This window comes from Symphalangus syndactylus, chromosome 15 (genome assembly GCF_028878055.3).
Source record: "Symphalangus syndactylus isolate Jambi chromosome 15, NHGRI_mSymSyn1-v2.1_pri, whole genome shotgun sequence".
In the NCBI taxonomy this organism is placed as follows: Eukaryota; Metazoa; Chordata; class Mammalia; order Primates; family Hylobatidae; genus Symphalangus; species Symphalangus syndactylus.
Window position 1 is genome coordinate 24,828,606 of NC_072437.2, and position 16,559 is coordinate 24,845,164.

Sequence of the window (16,559 nt, forward strand, 5' to 3'; positions counted from 1 at the left end):
AATGACTACTGGGTAAATAATGAAATGAAAGCAGAAATAAAGATGTTCTTTGAAACCAATGAGAACAAAGACACAACGTACCAGAATCTCTGGGACACATTTAAAGCAGTGTGTAGAGGGAAATTTATACCACTAAATGCCCACAAGAGAAAGCAGGAAAAATCTAAAATTGACACACTAACATCACAATTAAAAGAACTAGAGAAGCAAGAGCAAACACATTCAAAAGCTAGCAGAAGGCAAGAAATAACTAAGATCAGAGCAGAACTGAACGAGATAGAGACATAAAAAACTCTTCAAAAAAAAAAAATCAATGAATCCAGGAGCTGGTTTTTTGAAAAGATCAACAAAATTGATAGACTGCTAGCAAGACTAATAAAGAAGAAAAGGGAGAAGAATCAAATAGATGCAATAAAAAATGATAAAGGGGATATCACCACCAGTCCCACAAAAACACAAACTACCAGAGAATACTATAAACACCTCTACGCAAATAAATCAGAAAATCTAGAGGAAATGGATAAATTCCTCAACACATACACCCTCCCAAGACTAAACCAGGAAGAAGTTGAATCCCTGAATAGATCAATAACAGGCTCTGAAATTGAGGCAATAATTAATAGCTTACCAACCAAAAAAAGTCCAGGACCAGATGAATTCATAGCCGAATTCTACCAGAGGTACAAAGAGGAGTTGGTACCATTCCTTCTGAAACTATTCCAAGCAATAGAAAAATAAGGAATCCTCCCTAACTCATTTTATGAGGCCAGCATCATCCCGATACCAAAGCCTGGCAGAGACACAACAAAAAAAGGGAATTTTAGACCAATATCCCTGATGAACATTGATGGGAAAATACTCAATAAAATACTGGCAAACCAAATCCAGCACATCAAAAAGCTTATCCACCAAGATCAAGTGGGCTTCATCCCTGGGATGCAAGGGTGGTTTCAACATACTCAAATCAATAAACGTAATCCATCACATAAACAGAACCAAGGACAAAAACCACATGATTATCTCAATAGATACAGAAAAGGCCTTTGACAAAATTCAACAAAATTTTGCTAAAAACTCTCAATAAATTAGGTATTGATGGAATGTATCTCAAAATTATAAGAGCTAATTATGACAAACCCACAGCCAGTATCATACTGAATGGACAAAAACTGGAAGCATTCCCTTTGAAAACTGGCACAAGACAGGGATGCCCTCTCTCACCACTCCTATTCAACATAGTGTTGGAAGTTCTGGCCAGGGCAATTAGGCAGGAGAAAGAAATAAAGGGTATTCAATTAGGAAAAGAGGAAGTCAAATTGTCCCTGTTTGCAGATGACATGATTGTATATTTAGAAAACTCCATCATCTCAGCCCAAAATCTCCTTAAGCTGATAAGCAACTTCAGCAAAGTCTCAGCATACAAAATCAATGTGCAAAAATCACAAGCATTCTTATACACCAATAACAGACAAACAGAGAGCCAAATCATGAGTGACTTCCCATTCACAATTGCTTCAAAGAGAATAAAATACCTAGGAATCCAACTTACAAGGGATGTGAAGGACCTCTTCAAGGAGAACTACAAACCACTGCTCAATGAAATAAAAGAGGACACAAAAAAATGGAAGAACATTCCATGCTCATGGGTTGGAAGAATCAATATCGTGAAAATGGCCATACTACCCTAGGTAATTTATAGATTCAATGCCATCCCCATCAAGCTACCAATGACTTTCTTCACAGAATTGGAAAAAACTACTTTAAAGTTCATATGGAACCAAAAAGGAGCCCACATTGCCAAGACAATCCTAAGCCAAAAGAACAAAGCTGGAGGCATCATGCTACCTGACTTCAAACTACACTACAAGGCTACAGTAACCAAACCACCATGGTACTGGTACCAAAACAGAGATGTAGACCAATGGAACAGAACAGAGGCCTCAGAAATAACATCACACATCTACAACTATCTGATCTTTGACAAACCTGACAAAAACAAGAAACAGAGAAAGGATTCCCTATTTAATAAATGGTGCTGGGAAAACTGGCTAGCTATATGTAGAAAGCTGAAACTGGATCCCTTCCTTACACTTTACACAAAAATTAATTCAAGATGGATTAAAGACTTAAATGTTAGACCTAAAACTATAAAAACCCTAGAAGAAAACCTAGGCAATGTCATTCAGGACACACTCATGGGCAAGGACTTCATGACTAAGACACCAAAAGCAATGGCAACAAAAGCCAAAATAGACAAATGGGATCTAGTTAAACTAAAGAGCTTCTGCACAGCAAAAGAAACTACCATCAGAGTGAACAGGCAACCTACAGAATGGGAGAAAATTTTTGCAATCTATCCATCTGACAAAGGGCTAATATCCAGAATCTACAAATAAACAAATTTACAAGAAAAAAAATCAAACAACTCCATCAAAAAGTGGGCAAAGGATATGAACAGACACTTCTCAAAAGAAGACATTAATGCAGCCAACAGACACATGAAAAAATGCTCATCATCACTGGTCACCAGAGAAATGCAAATCAAAACCAGAACGAGATTCCATCTCACACCAGTTAGAATGGCCATCATTAAAAAGTCAAGAAACTACAGGTGCTGGAGAGGATGTGGAGAAATAGGAACACTTGTACACTGTTGGTGGGAGTGTAAACTAGTTCAACCATTGTGAAAGACAGTGTGATGATTCCTCAAGGATCTAGAACTAGAAATACCATTTGACTCAGTGAACCCATTACTGGGTATATACCCAAAGGATTATAAATCATGCTACTATAAAGACACATGCACACGTATGTTTATTACGGCACTATTCACAATAGTAAAGACTTGGAATCAACCCAAATGTCCATCAATGACAGATTGGATTAAGAAAATGTAGCACATATACACCATGGAATACTATGCAGCCATAAAAAATGATGAGTTCATGTCCTTTGTAGGGGCATGGATGAAGCTGGAAGCCATCATTCTGAGCAAACTATACAAGGACAGAAAACCAAACACTGCATTGTTCTCACTCATAGGTGGGAATTGAACAATGAGAACACTTGGACACAGGGTGGGGAACATCACATAACGGGGCCTGTCGTGGAGTGGAGGGATGGGGGAGGGATAGCATCAGGAAAATACCTAATGTAAATGATGAGTTAATGGGTGCAGCAAACCAACACGGCACATGTATACTAACAAACCTGCACATTGTGCACATGTACCCGAGAACTTAAAGTACAATAAAAAATAAAAATAAATAAACATTATGTCCTTATCTCAAGAGAGATGCCCAATAATGTGTCTGATACAGGCATTATTCAGATAGAATGTCATCAACAGCACCTTCTTCCCTCCCATTCCAGGACAATGTTGTGTTTTCAGGACACCCCGACCACTGCCACAGACACCACTAACTATATTGCTGATTGCCCTCATTATGAATAAATCCTAAACTGTTCTTCCAACTCTGTGTTGCTAGTTCAAGAGTCAAGAGTCAAGGTTCCAGAGAAGAGCAAAGAGTTGGCCAAGCCTGGGTCAAATAATCACCTACTAGTGGCCAGGTGATAGGAAAGGGAATATCTGGTTATTTTTGATTTTTTTTTTTTTTTTTTTTTTTTTTTTTTTTTTTTTTTGAGATGAAGTCTTGCTGTCTCCTAGGCTGGAGTGCATTGGTGCAGTATCGACTCACTGCAACCTCCGCCTCCTGGGTTCAAATGATTCTCCTGCCTCAGCCTTTTGAGTAGCTGGGATCAAAGGCATGCACCACCACGCCTGGCTAATTTTTGTATTTTTGGTAGAGACGGGGTTTCACCATGTTGGCCAGGCTGGTCTCAAACTCCTGACCTCAGATGATCCACCTGCCTCAGCCTCCCAAAGTGCTGGGATTACAGGCCTGAGCCACCGTGCCTGGCCACCTTTGATTTTCATAGTGGGAGGTGAGGCAGTGTCTCACAAAAGGAACTTTTTCCCAAATAGGATGGAGCTTAACAAAGCTGCATGTTCTGCACATGTGCCCCAGAACTTAAAGTATAATAAAAAATAAAGAGTCTACCTGGAAAAGGTATTAATGGAAATCTCATCCTCAGGGAACAAAAGTTGCAGCACACAAGTTCAGGCTGCTGAAAACAATTTAAGGGTGAAGGAAGTGCAACTGTATGTACAGCATGATCTGTGTCACTCACATTTTCCTCCAGCCTCTCTCAGAAATTCATGCAGAGATCCTAGCATTGGTAGGAGGGTGGGGTGACCAAGTGGACCCAAGGCCATACCAGCATCCTTGGTCCAGACAGAAGCAGCATCAGCTCGAGGGCTGGCACCTTTGCCAGCAGCCATGATGTCCGGGGCAGGCACCACCAAGTGAACATCTTCCGCGGACGGTGGTGCCCCAGTCACCATCTGTGACATTATTGGAACACATGGAGGAGGAAAATGGCAGGAGTTACCGTGAAAAAAAGTTTCATCTGTGAAGCTCACTAGAGGTAATTCCTCGAGGGCTCCTGGAATGATTTAAGAAGAATCTTGGTGGGCCTGGAGTTAGGGTAGAGCAGTCAGTGTTGGGGACAGAGGAATGCTGTTGTTTTGTGACCCTGTTTTTATTCTCAAGCTGTGTGTACTGAGCAATACAGGTAATACAATTACAACCCCAAGCCAAGAAGCACATAAAACTAGTAAGAGCTCAAATCCAGATCTTTCAAAATGAACTAGAAAACAAAACAAACAAGCAGTTTATTTGCAGAGAACAAGGAGAGTGTCAATCTAAATAACAAAAGAGAGAGCCTCTCTAAAAGAAAATTATATTTATTTCGGGAATAAGACATTGCAATGGGCATACATATGCCGAAATAAACTATCTGCATATTCAGGGAGGTAAAGGAAGACAATGGTTTTTAAAGGAAAAGTGAGAAGGATTACATAGTTGTTTTGAGTTAATTATCCTTGGCTACAAGGATCAATAACAAGGATGATAACACTATGGGCTTGGACAGACAATTGCTGGCAGATGTCCTTGCAGAAGTGTGTTTTGTGTAAAGTTGTAATGGCCTTTGTGCAAAGTCATGGTTTTTCTGAAGTTTTTTGTGATAGGTTTTGTTATCAGGCATTTATGCCTGAAAATCCTCTCCTCATGGCATTCTCTGGCTCCATTTGTCAGGGTTTTTTTTTTTAACAAAAGTGACTTCATTTTGATTCTGGCAACTGTCAGAAAAGTAACCAATAAGACGACAAAGATGTCCCAAGGAGAAGGTAAATATCATGGCTGAGCCAGGGAAACAGAACTCAGGAGATCTGAATTCTACACCCTGCTCTGTCCCAAATGTTTTGCTTCACTGAGAGGCCACCAATTATCTCTCTGGGCTGACTTCATTTCCTATGGCATGAGAAGGCTGGGCTAGATAAATGGCCCACCCTTATGTCTGACCACCTCACGAATGCTGTGATTCTGCAAACACTGATTTGGACATTTTAATAACCATCTGGCCTTTAAAATAGCTTTGCAGGGGGCTCAGCCAGCATGGGTTCTGCATAAAAACAGCAGAACTGTGTATCCTTCCAGGCTCTGAAAATTTCAATGGTAAAGTAACAGAAAAATCAAATGTGCATTGCATGTAGAGTCAACTGGTTTACCCCAGCAGGTTCAGTTGGGGTAAATAGTCTCCACTTTTGGAAGTTAAGGAGTGCCTCTGGCTGAGCATGTTTTTGGTCAAGCTAATTGCACATCTGGAAAAATCAGAGAATGTAGATTTCTTAGCTCATATTCCCACAGAGTGTTTACTAATGGATTTAGTAATCACAGGTAAAATAATGTCACATTTTAAAAGGGCCCCCATTGAGAGCAACATTTTCAAAGCTTACTGCCTGATTAACATCTGGATAAACCTCCTCTGTCTCTCTAAGTTTTCTTACTTGCTTGAGTCTTCGTTGCATTATGATTTCACAAAGTTGGATGGGAAATTGATTTTCATTAGTGAATGCCACAGGACTTTCTGGGCTAAGGAGTTGGCACAGGCTATCCTCTATGCGTTCCATTTTATAATTGACAGCTCAGCTGCCTTCCAAGCCTGTTTTATATCTCTCTTCTAGTAGCCATCACTCACCAGTCAAACTACACCAAACTATGGACAAAACACACCCTGTGTTTTCCTGCCTCGTGCCATTCCTTCTGATATGACTCCCTCCTTACTCCTCTCATTGCTCTCTGGCTATCATATTTCACACATCTTTCAGTACCTTAAAGCTTTCAATACTCACCTAAGTCATCTATACAATTAATGCAATTTGATAAAAATCTTGACAGTGTTTTTTATGAATCTTGATTCTGAAATTTACATCAGACTATAGTCAAATCAATTCTGAGAAAGAATGAGATGGCAGAAATGCCATATCAGATGTAAAGACATCTACAAAGGTATTATATACAAGACAGGGAATGTTTGGCTCAAAGACAGACCAACAGTCCAATGGAGGAGAAAAGAAAACTCAGAAACAGGCCCAAACTTACATGAAACTTTGATATATGACAAAGATGGTACTGTAACCCAAAGGACTTTCTGTTTTAGTAAATGGTGTAGAGACAATAGAGTACCCACACGGAAAAAGAAACAAAATTAGATATCTATTTAACCCTATACACAAAATTCCACATAGATTAAGACATAAATATGAAAGCAGATAATAATAATAGCCATTTCAATAATAACCCACTTTGTGTCTAATTTTCATATCAATCATAGGAAATGGATATTATTAGCCAACTCTTAGTAGAGAGTGAAGCTCAGATAAATTAAGTTATTTACCTACAGTCAAACAGCTAACAAGGAACTGGGTGCCAGGTTCCCAAATATCCCAAAGCTTTAATTTTGCCACTGCACCACATTACCTCTCCCTCTTTTGAATAGTCTTTCAATTATTTGATTGATTTTGAACAGTGGATTTCAGTAAGCAATACTCTATCACTTACCTATCTATCAAGCTATCTATTTACCTACCTACCTACCTACTCATTTTTGTCTTCTGCTTGTATGTACCTTATCTGTTTATCTTCTTGAAGTTAGAAACCATGTCTTGCTCTGTGGCATTTCTGACAGGGGCCCAACATGGGGTCTTAGAAGCAGATCTTTCTGACATTCTAATGATCATCTTGATCACCCAAAAGACAGATCTAAAAAGTTATCAAAGAAACAAGAGCAAAATGCTTTCTAGTTCTTATTCTCTTTTCATTCCTTTTCTAGTCTACCACCTGTGATTGACACCTTATAGAAAGATTTGAAGAAATTAATTGGAAAATGCTGATTCAGAGAAATATTTGTAATAAAAAGTTGTCCATCCTTCACACCGACAAAACCAGAAGAATGATGCTTGTCTGTGTCTGTTCAGTTCTCTCACACCCTTCCTTCCACCAGACTTTGATCTAAGTCACAATACAAAAGAGCCATTTCACCTCTAACATTTCCCCTTTCTCATGTTAATTAGGTTACAGGTATAGCTGTGGCAATGAAAGTCAAATTAAATAAGATAGAAGTTTGTTTCTCTCTCACAAAAGAGTCTAAGTATAAATAACGCAGGGGTGCTGTATTAGCTCCAGGTGTTGGAGATCCATGCTCTCTCTTGTTAATTTGTCATCTTCAACATCAGCTAACTCAAAGTCAAAGACAGCTGTTCCAACTCCTGCCATCACACTTACATTCCAACTAGCATGAAGGGGAAAAAATTGGCAGATGATATGCATCCATGTGCCCATTAAATTTGGGAGGTTCTCTTAGTAAAGTAAGAGTAGAGAAATAAGTATTTAAGGAGCAACCAATATCTTACTACAGATATGCATAGAATTCATTTAGATTTTGGTGACTACCACTTATTTATGTGTGCCTTTGGTCATGCTTTCTTTCTCCACCTCTCATAGAAAAGGGGATTGGAGTTTCACCTTGTCCAGCACTTGAAGCACTCATAAATATAAAGGGAAAGAGAGACATGCAAGTAACAAATGGCAATGCAGCATGGTAAATGTTAGTGTAGAGAGGAGAAACAACTGATTTGGCCTGATAGCTGGTACTGGCATGATCAGTAAGATGCCACAGAGGAGAGACAACTGCACTGACAGCAAAGCATAGTCATAGCAAAAGGAGCAACCCATACTAAACCCATGAAGGCACGAAGACACATGCCATGATTCACGAACTATAAGAGGTGCCCCTGAAGCTGCAGGGAGAACTTAAGGAGGTGGATAGCAAGAGGTGAAGCTGGAAATGAGGCTTCAACCATGAAGGGCCATAGGACACACTAACAAGTTTGGACTTAATCTTTCGCAAGGAAGCAGGAGTAGATTTTCAAGGGTATAGAAGGATATCTGGTAGAAAGTGAGCTTTACTCAACTTCAAACTATACTGGCTATGGTAACCAAAACAGCATGGTATGGTACTGGTACAAAAACAGACACATAGACCAATGGAACAGAATAGAGAACCCAGAAATAGAATTGCACCTCTACAACTATATGATTTTCAACAGACCTGACAAAAATAAGCAATGGGGAAAGGATTCTCTATTCAATAAATGGTGCTAGGATAACTGACTAGCCATATGCAGAAGATTAAAACTGGACATCTACCTCTTACTATATACCAAAATTAACTCAAGATGGATTAAAGACTTACATGTAAAACCAAAAACTACAAAAACCCTGGAAGACAACCTAGGCAATACCATTCAGAACATAGGCACGGGCAAAGATGTCATGATGAAGATGCCAAAAACAACTGCAACAAAAGCAAAAATTGACAAATGGGATCTAATTAAACTAAAGAGCTTCTGTACAGCAAAAGAAACTGGTCAACCAAGTAAACAGACAACCTGCAGAATGAGAGAAAATTTTTGCAAACTATGTATCCAACAAAGGTCTAATATCCAGCAGCTATAAGGAACTTAAACACATTTACAAGAAAAACAAAAACCCATAAAAAAAGTGGGCAAAGGACATGAACACTTTTCAAAAGAAGACATACATGTGGCCAATAATCATATGAAAAATAGCTCAACATTACCAATCATTAGAGAAATGCAAATCAAAATCACAATGAGCTACCATCTAACACCAGTTAGAATGGCCATTATTAAAAAGTAAAAAAATAACAGATGCTGGCGAGGTTATGGAGAAAAAGGAATTCCTATATACTGTTGGTGGGAGTGTAAATTAGTTCAACCATTGTGGAAGACACTGTGACGATTCCTCAAAGACCTAAAGACAAGAAAAGACATTTATGCAGCCAAAAAACACATGAAAAAATGCTCATCATCACCGGCCATCAGAGAAATGCAAATCAAAACCACAATGAGATACCATCTCACACCATTTAGAATGGCCATCATTAAAAAGTCAGGAAGCAACAGGTGCTGGAGAGATGTGGAGAAATAGGAACACTTTTACACTGTCGGGGGGACTGCAAACTAGTTCAACCATTGTGGAAGTCAGTGTGGCAATTCCTCAGGGACCTAGAACTAGAAATACCATTTGACCCAGCCATCCCATTACTGGGTATATACCCAAAGGACTATAAATCATGCTGCTATAAAGACACATGCACATGTATGTTTATTGTGGCACTATTCACAATAGCAAAGCCTTGGAACCAACCCAAATGTCCAACAACGATAGACTGGATTAAGAAAATGTGGCACATATACACCATGGAATACTATGCAGCCATAAAAAATGATGAGTTCATGTCCTTTGTAGGGACAGGGATGAAGCTGGAAACCATCATTCTCAGTAAACTATCACAAGGACAAAAAACCAAACACTGCATGTTCTCACTCATAGGTGGAAATTGAACAATGAGAACACATGGACACAGGAAGGGGAACATCACACTCCGGGGACTGTTGTGGGGTGGGGGGAGGGGGGAGGGACAGCATCAGGAGATATACCTAATGCTAAATGACGAGTTAATGGGTGCAGCACACCAACATGGCACATGGATACATATGTAACAAACCTGCATATTGTGCACATGTACCCTAAAACTTAAAGTATAATAATAAAAAAAATGCACTTTACAAAAAAAAAAAAGACAAGAAATACCATTCGACCCAACAATCCCATTACTAAGTATATGCCCAAAGGAATAAAAATTATTCTATTATAAAGACACATGCAGGCATATGTTCATTGCACCACTATTCACAATAGCAAAGACACTGAATCAACCTAAATGCCCATCAGTGATAGACTGGATAAAGAAAACATGGTACATATACCCCACAGAATACTATGCAGCCATAAAAAAGAACAAGATCATGTCCTTTGCAGGGACATAGATGGAGCTAGAAATCATCATTTTTAGTAAACTAAGACAGGAACAGAAAACCAAATACCACATGTCCTCACTTGTAAGTTGGAGTCAAATGATGAGAACACATGGACATATAGATGGGAACAACACACATTGGGTCCTATCAGAGAGTGGAGGGTGGGAGGAGGCAGGGGAACAGCAAAAATAACTAATGGGCATTAGACTTAATACCTGGGTAATGAAATCATCTGTACAGCAAACTCCTATGACACAAGTTTATGTAACGAACCTGCACATGTACCCCTGAACTTAAAAAATAAAGTAAGTTTACCTTAACTCAGAACACACAACACATTATAATTGGGGAGACTGGATACAGAGAAACAGTGTATGAAGATACTTATTAATTTTTGTCCCCCAAACTTTGAACCCTCTTGCTACAGCTGGGGACTCCCATACCTTATGAATTGAAACCCAACTTCCATTAGAAAAGCTGAAAAATGCCAGATACTTTCTCAATCTCCTTTGCTATACTACATGATTGACTCTCAGTCAATCTGATTCACCTGCCCCAGACTTTGACTTGAAAGATAGTAACAGATAGTGTGACCAACTGTCCCAGTTTGCCTGGAACTGTCCTATTTTAAAACTGAAAGGTTTACAAAGTCCTGCATCCCAGGAATCTCCTCAGTTTGGACTGAGGTCACACTGGGATGGTTGCTCACCCTAGTAGGAAGCACATAGAAAATATAGTAAGAACTTTAAGAGACGCACAAGTTACAAAGCCATTGTAAATGCTGAGGTGAGAAAACACAGGAGTGATCACTGGGACAGCAGTGGGGTGGCAGAGGAAACAGCTTCAACCAATAAAAGGAAGAATCAGCTGAACGTGATGTCGTGTGATCATATGGAGAGAGGCTGATGGAAGAAAGGCATGAACCAGGGAAGACTGAGTTTCTGGTTTGAATGTCTGAATGAAAAGGCACCATTAATAAAGACAGGTAAGTTCCATCTTGGACATGCCAAACTGAGGGGTCCGTGAACAATGTCTAAGGGAAATTTTTCACAGGCATTTATCAGTGTTGCTCTGGAGCTCAGAAGATTGATGGAGAAATACGTAGAACATCTAGCGCAGTCCCTGCTACACAGTCTATGAATTTTTGTTAAATATTGTTGAGTATTGAGTTCCCCTCATCAGCACAGACAAAACATGCAGTTCTTTGCACACAATAGACTCTCAAGAAACTTGTGGTAAGTGATTGAGTGATTCATTCCTTAGCTCAGCACACCGAAGATATCTACCCTCCAAATACGTTTTTCACTCACTAGTTCATTTGTCAATCGTGAAACACAGAAGCGATTTCAGAAGAAAAAATGTTCTTCCATTAGTGGGGTCCAACTTTAAATTCTGACCTTTAGGACATTGTGTCTATTTCTTGAATCAAGTAAATATGTGTGACTTCAAGATTTTCAAGATGAATTCTAGTTCAAATCAAAATTCTTATTTTTTACTCTTCAGAAACATTACTTCTCCTAGAGACAGAAGGATTATATTCCAAGTAGACAGGTTGAAATGACAACATTATTATTTTTAAAAGTAAGCCAAGGGTGGACAAAATCAGAATAAAGAAAGCTAGGATGCCTTTTTTAAAATTATCATTATTTTCAATCATGGCTAGTTTGGAGAAATGGCTTAGCGGAGAACAAATAAAAGAATATAATTGGGAATGGAAAACATTTTCTTTTATTTAATCCCATTTTTATAAGTAAATACTAGTAGAGGGAAAAAGCTAGTCATGCATTGGTATGGGTTAAGAGTTAATAAAATAAGTGGAGATTTTTTTGAAAGTAGTAAATTTAATAGCTGATATTTATTGTATACCTAGGACAGTGGCACTGTGTTAAACACACAAAAACTGAAACTTATAAGTTTTAAAATGTGTTATTTACTGAATGTTATAAAATATCCGTTAATGGGTACATGCAGCAATCAAGCGCAGTAAAGATTAAAGCAAAAAAAAAGCAGCGGGATGGAAACGAGCAGATAAAGTTTTTAGTCCCTTCCTTCACAACTTGACTCTGTTACGTCTTTCTGGACCTATATGATTGTAATAATAGACTCCAAAAATAAGCCCAGAGGACTAGAAGTATAAGGGCTCAGACAAATGACATGTTTCTCTCCTTTAGAAAAAATAGTACTTGTAATTGGTAATTGTATTAGTTCATTCTCATGCTGCTATAAAGAACGGCCTGAGACTGGGTAATTTATGAAGGAAAAAGGTTTAATTGACTCACAGTTCTGCATTGCTGGGGAAGCCTCGGGAAGCTTACAATCAGGGCGGAAGGCAAAGGAGAAACACACGCCTTCTTCACAGCACAGCAGGACCCAGTGAGCGAGTGCCCACAGGGGAAAAGCCAGACGCTTATAAAACCATCAGATCTCGTGAGACTCACTCACTATCACGAGAACAGCAAGGGGGAAACCGCTGCCATGAGCCAATCACCTCCACCTGGTCCCGCCCTTGACATGTGGGGATTATTGGGATTATAATTCAAGATGAGATATTGGGCGGGGACACAGCCAAACCATATCAGTAATTTAGAAAATGAGCCACCCCAAAATCCCCAAAGGGTGAAAGAGAATGGATATGTCTTCCTTCCCTGTGAGGCTTTCCCCCCAAAAGCAGTCCTAGCAATATCCAAACTTACAGTCCTAAGAAGTTTTACCCTGTCTTTTGAAATAAAGAAGCAGCAGGAAAAAGTCACGTGGGGATGAGCCTTGCATGTTATACTGAGTTTAGATGTTGCCTTAGAGGCCATAGGGAGCCCAGTGAAGATTATGAGCAGAGGGTGAACATGGTCAGAGTGAACCTGCCCTGGTTTTTGGGGGGCCTGGGCTACATAGTAGCTGCTCATCCTTGGTGCAAAGAGCACTGGGTTTGGAGTCTATAGGCCCGGGTTCACATTCCTATAGTAACCAGCTGTGCCATCTTGGGTAAGCATCTACATTTCTCTGAGCCTCACTTTCCTTATTTGTAAAATGGGGCTAATACTGTGCCTCCTGAGGCTGTTGGATCGGGCCTGGGTGAGGAAATGCTTCGCCAGCACAAGGCCCTACCAATGAGAGGTGTCATTTTTATTAGGAACAAGGCAGGGCTGGTTCCTAGACAGGGCCTGAGGTTGAGTGGGCCCAGGACCCAGAAGAGACTGGGTACAAAGTTTTCTCCCCTCCTGTCTTTGAGAGCGGCAGGGCTTTCCCCGAGCGAATGCTGACGCAGAGGTGGATTGAGAAAAGGGCAGAAGCCCTGGCCTCACCTTCATGCTGAGGAGGAGCTGCAGGTACCTGAGAGCCCTATGAAGGCACAAACTGGACGATGGCAGAGCAGTTGACTGGCAAAGAGGGCCCCTGGGTGGTGCGATGCAGGCCAGTCCCCTGGCCTGGGAAGCCTCATTAGCATCTCCTAACGCCTGCGCTGAGCGCTGCCCCGTGGAGCCCGGGACCTGCCCTGGGGATCAGTCCCAGGAAAAGCCTAACAGCTGAGGAGACTTGAGGGCTGTGTGGCCTTTGCACTCAATGGGACACAAAAGGATCCACGTGGGACTTCAGCTTGAGAGGAAAACAATACTGATGGGTCAGCAACGGTGAAAAAGAATAAAGGAGGATGGGAGAAAGGAAGAAAAAACTATGGTAGAAGACAGGGAAAAGCAGCACAGAAGAGCGCTGTGCGCAGGACCCACGTGAGAAGAGTGAGAGCGGCTGCCGGGGGCTCAGAGGAGAGGGGAAAGTGGAATGGAGGGGAGACAGGATTCCGTGGGTCTGTTCCTCTGTCTTGAGCCTTCGCATCATGCTCTCAAAGCTCTTACTCCACATTTTTATTCACAAAAGCCAATGTGAAAATATTGAAATGTGGCAGAATTAGACTTCAGGACTTTTTTCTTAATACTTGCTCCTTTTTTTCTCTGTAGACCACAAGAATCTTACAAACAAAGGTAAATAAAAAACTAGGAGGCTGCAATGAACCCCAAAACGGCCCCTGAGCATTGCCGGTTTAATACTCTGGGGAGCCAATGGCCGCACCTCTCATAGAATGGCACGCAGGGAGAGCTATCTAGTCCCAGCTCAACTGAGGACCACCACCCCTCACTAGCAGAAGCTACTAACTCTCTCTCCCTGCACGCAGCAGAACGCATGGCCATTCTGTCCTACCGAACTGAGCAACAAAAATCTCAGTGGGCTTAGAAGCTGCCGATTACATCGAGACTACAGTGATGCAAACGTTATTGCTATTTTCAGCACCGTGCTAATGAATTATATTTAACTACATTAAAAAATAATGATTTGGAAAGGCTACAATTATGAAATTTAAAATATAAATTGTACCCAAAGGATATTAAACGTGGGCTTTGCATTTTTTTCTCTTGCATTCAGAGCCTAACAAATACCCTTTTATCCTCTGAAAGAAAATGGGCAAACAGACTGATCAAATAGCTCACTCCAAGCAATTAAAACTTTCCATTACCATATGGAAAGATGTATGAATTGATCCAAAACACTTGTCCCTAATAAGGATATATTAACATCTGCCAACTGGAGTTCAGGAGTTAAATGAGATGGCAGTGGAGGGATTAGGAAGTAATGAAAGAAATGTTTTTCCAATAAGGCAGAAAAAGCCTTATTCATCCTGGAAAAGAAAGTCATGAATACATAACTGTGTGTGTGTGTGTGTGTGTGTACACTTATATATGTGTGTATGTCTCTGTATGTTTGAGTACACTTAACTATACATGTATTCATGTATGTTGGTATACACTTACATACATGCATGTGTGCATTTATTTATGTATGAATGTATTTGTCTTTGTCCATTTGTGAAGGAATACCTGAGGCTAGGTAATTAGAAAGAAAGGTTTTTGTGTGTCTCGCAGTTCTGCAGGCTGTACAAGAAGCATGGATCCAGCATCTGCTTCTGGTGAGGCCTCAGGAAGCTTCCAATCATGGCAGAAGGTGAAGTGGAGCCAGCATCACATGGCAAGAGAGAAAAAAAGAGAGAGAAGAGGAGCTGCCAGGCTCTTTTCAACAACCAGTTATCGCGGGAACTAACAGTGAGAACTCTCTCACTTCCAGGAGAAGGGCACCAAGCCATCCATGAGGGTGCACTCCCATGATCCAAACATCTCCCACCTCACCCCGCCTCCAACACTGGGGATCAAATTTCAACATAAGACTTGGTGGGGCCAAGCAAACCTTTTCCAAACCATAGCAGCATTCATCGAAATTCCCATCTCACCTCCACAAGGGCAGGTTCACCATCAGGGTGATTGCCTTAGCTCAAGCTGCTGTCACAAAATACCATGGCCTGGGGGGCTTAAACAATAGAAATTTATTTCCCACAGTTCTGGGTGCTGAAAGGTCCAAGATCAAGGTGTCTGGTAGGGCTCTCTTCCTGGCTTGCAGACAGCCGCCTTCTCCCTGTGTGTCCAGATGGCCTTTCCTCTGAGTTCACTGGAGGAAAAAGAGACAGAAAGGTAGAGAGAGAAAGAAAAAGAGAGAGAGAGATCTTCCTCTTCTTATAAAGCCACCAGCCTGATTGGATCAGGGCACTACCCTTATGACCTCATTTAACCTTAATTACTTCCTAAACCACCTATTTTTAAATACAGTCACATTGCCAGTTAGGGCTTTAACATATGAACTTGAGGGTTTATATACCTAGAATTCAGACCATTCAATCCAGCCTCTTTCTTGCACCCTTCTAAGTTTCTGACCTGTATTTGTCTTAGTAGCTTTGGGTTTTTCTTAAATAGGGATCTTTCCATATCTCAGGTTGCCAAGTTTTTAAGGTGGCTCCAGATGTATATAAGAAACAGAACATGTGTTGGGGGTACGTTATCATCTACAATATTCAATGTATGCGTGGATATTGAGTGGGGCTTCTCCTGTTACCCTAAAGTTGTTATTAAGTTTCTAAACTGAGAACAAAATAGACTAGCTGCCCTGCATGCTAAATAAGTTGGCAGCAGTCCACTTCTAGGCCAGAGGGGAAGCACCAAAGTGCAGACCAAGTCCCTTTCCTTCCACCTCTCACCCTAAGCAGCTACAAGAGAGGGCAGGGAGGGGAGAGGGTGGGTGCCCCTCCAGGTACCTTCTTCCTGGAGGAAAATGGGAATATTTCCTCCCCCTGGAACCAAGGGTCATACATTTCACCAGTTGGACACTGTAATGGGTAATTTTATGTGTCAACTTGGCTAGGCTATGGTGACCAGTT

General features: G+C 40.7%; 1 pseudogene; it reads right to left on the bottom strand.

Annotated features, from left to right (window-relative positions):
- Positions 1-15,655: 15,655 nt before the first annotated feature.
- The window catches only part of LOC129464114 (heparan-sulfate 6-O-sulfotransferase 3-like), a 388,520-nt pseudogene continuing 387,616 nt past the window's right edge, over positions 15,656-16,559 (bottom strand).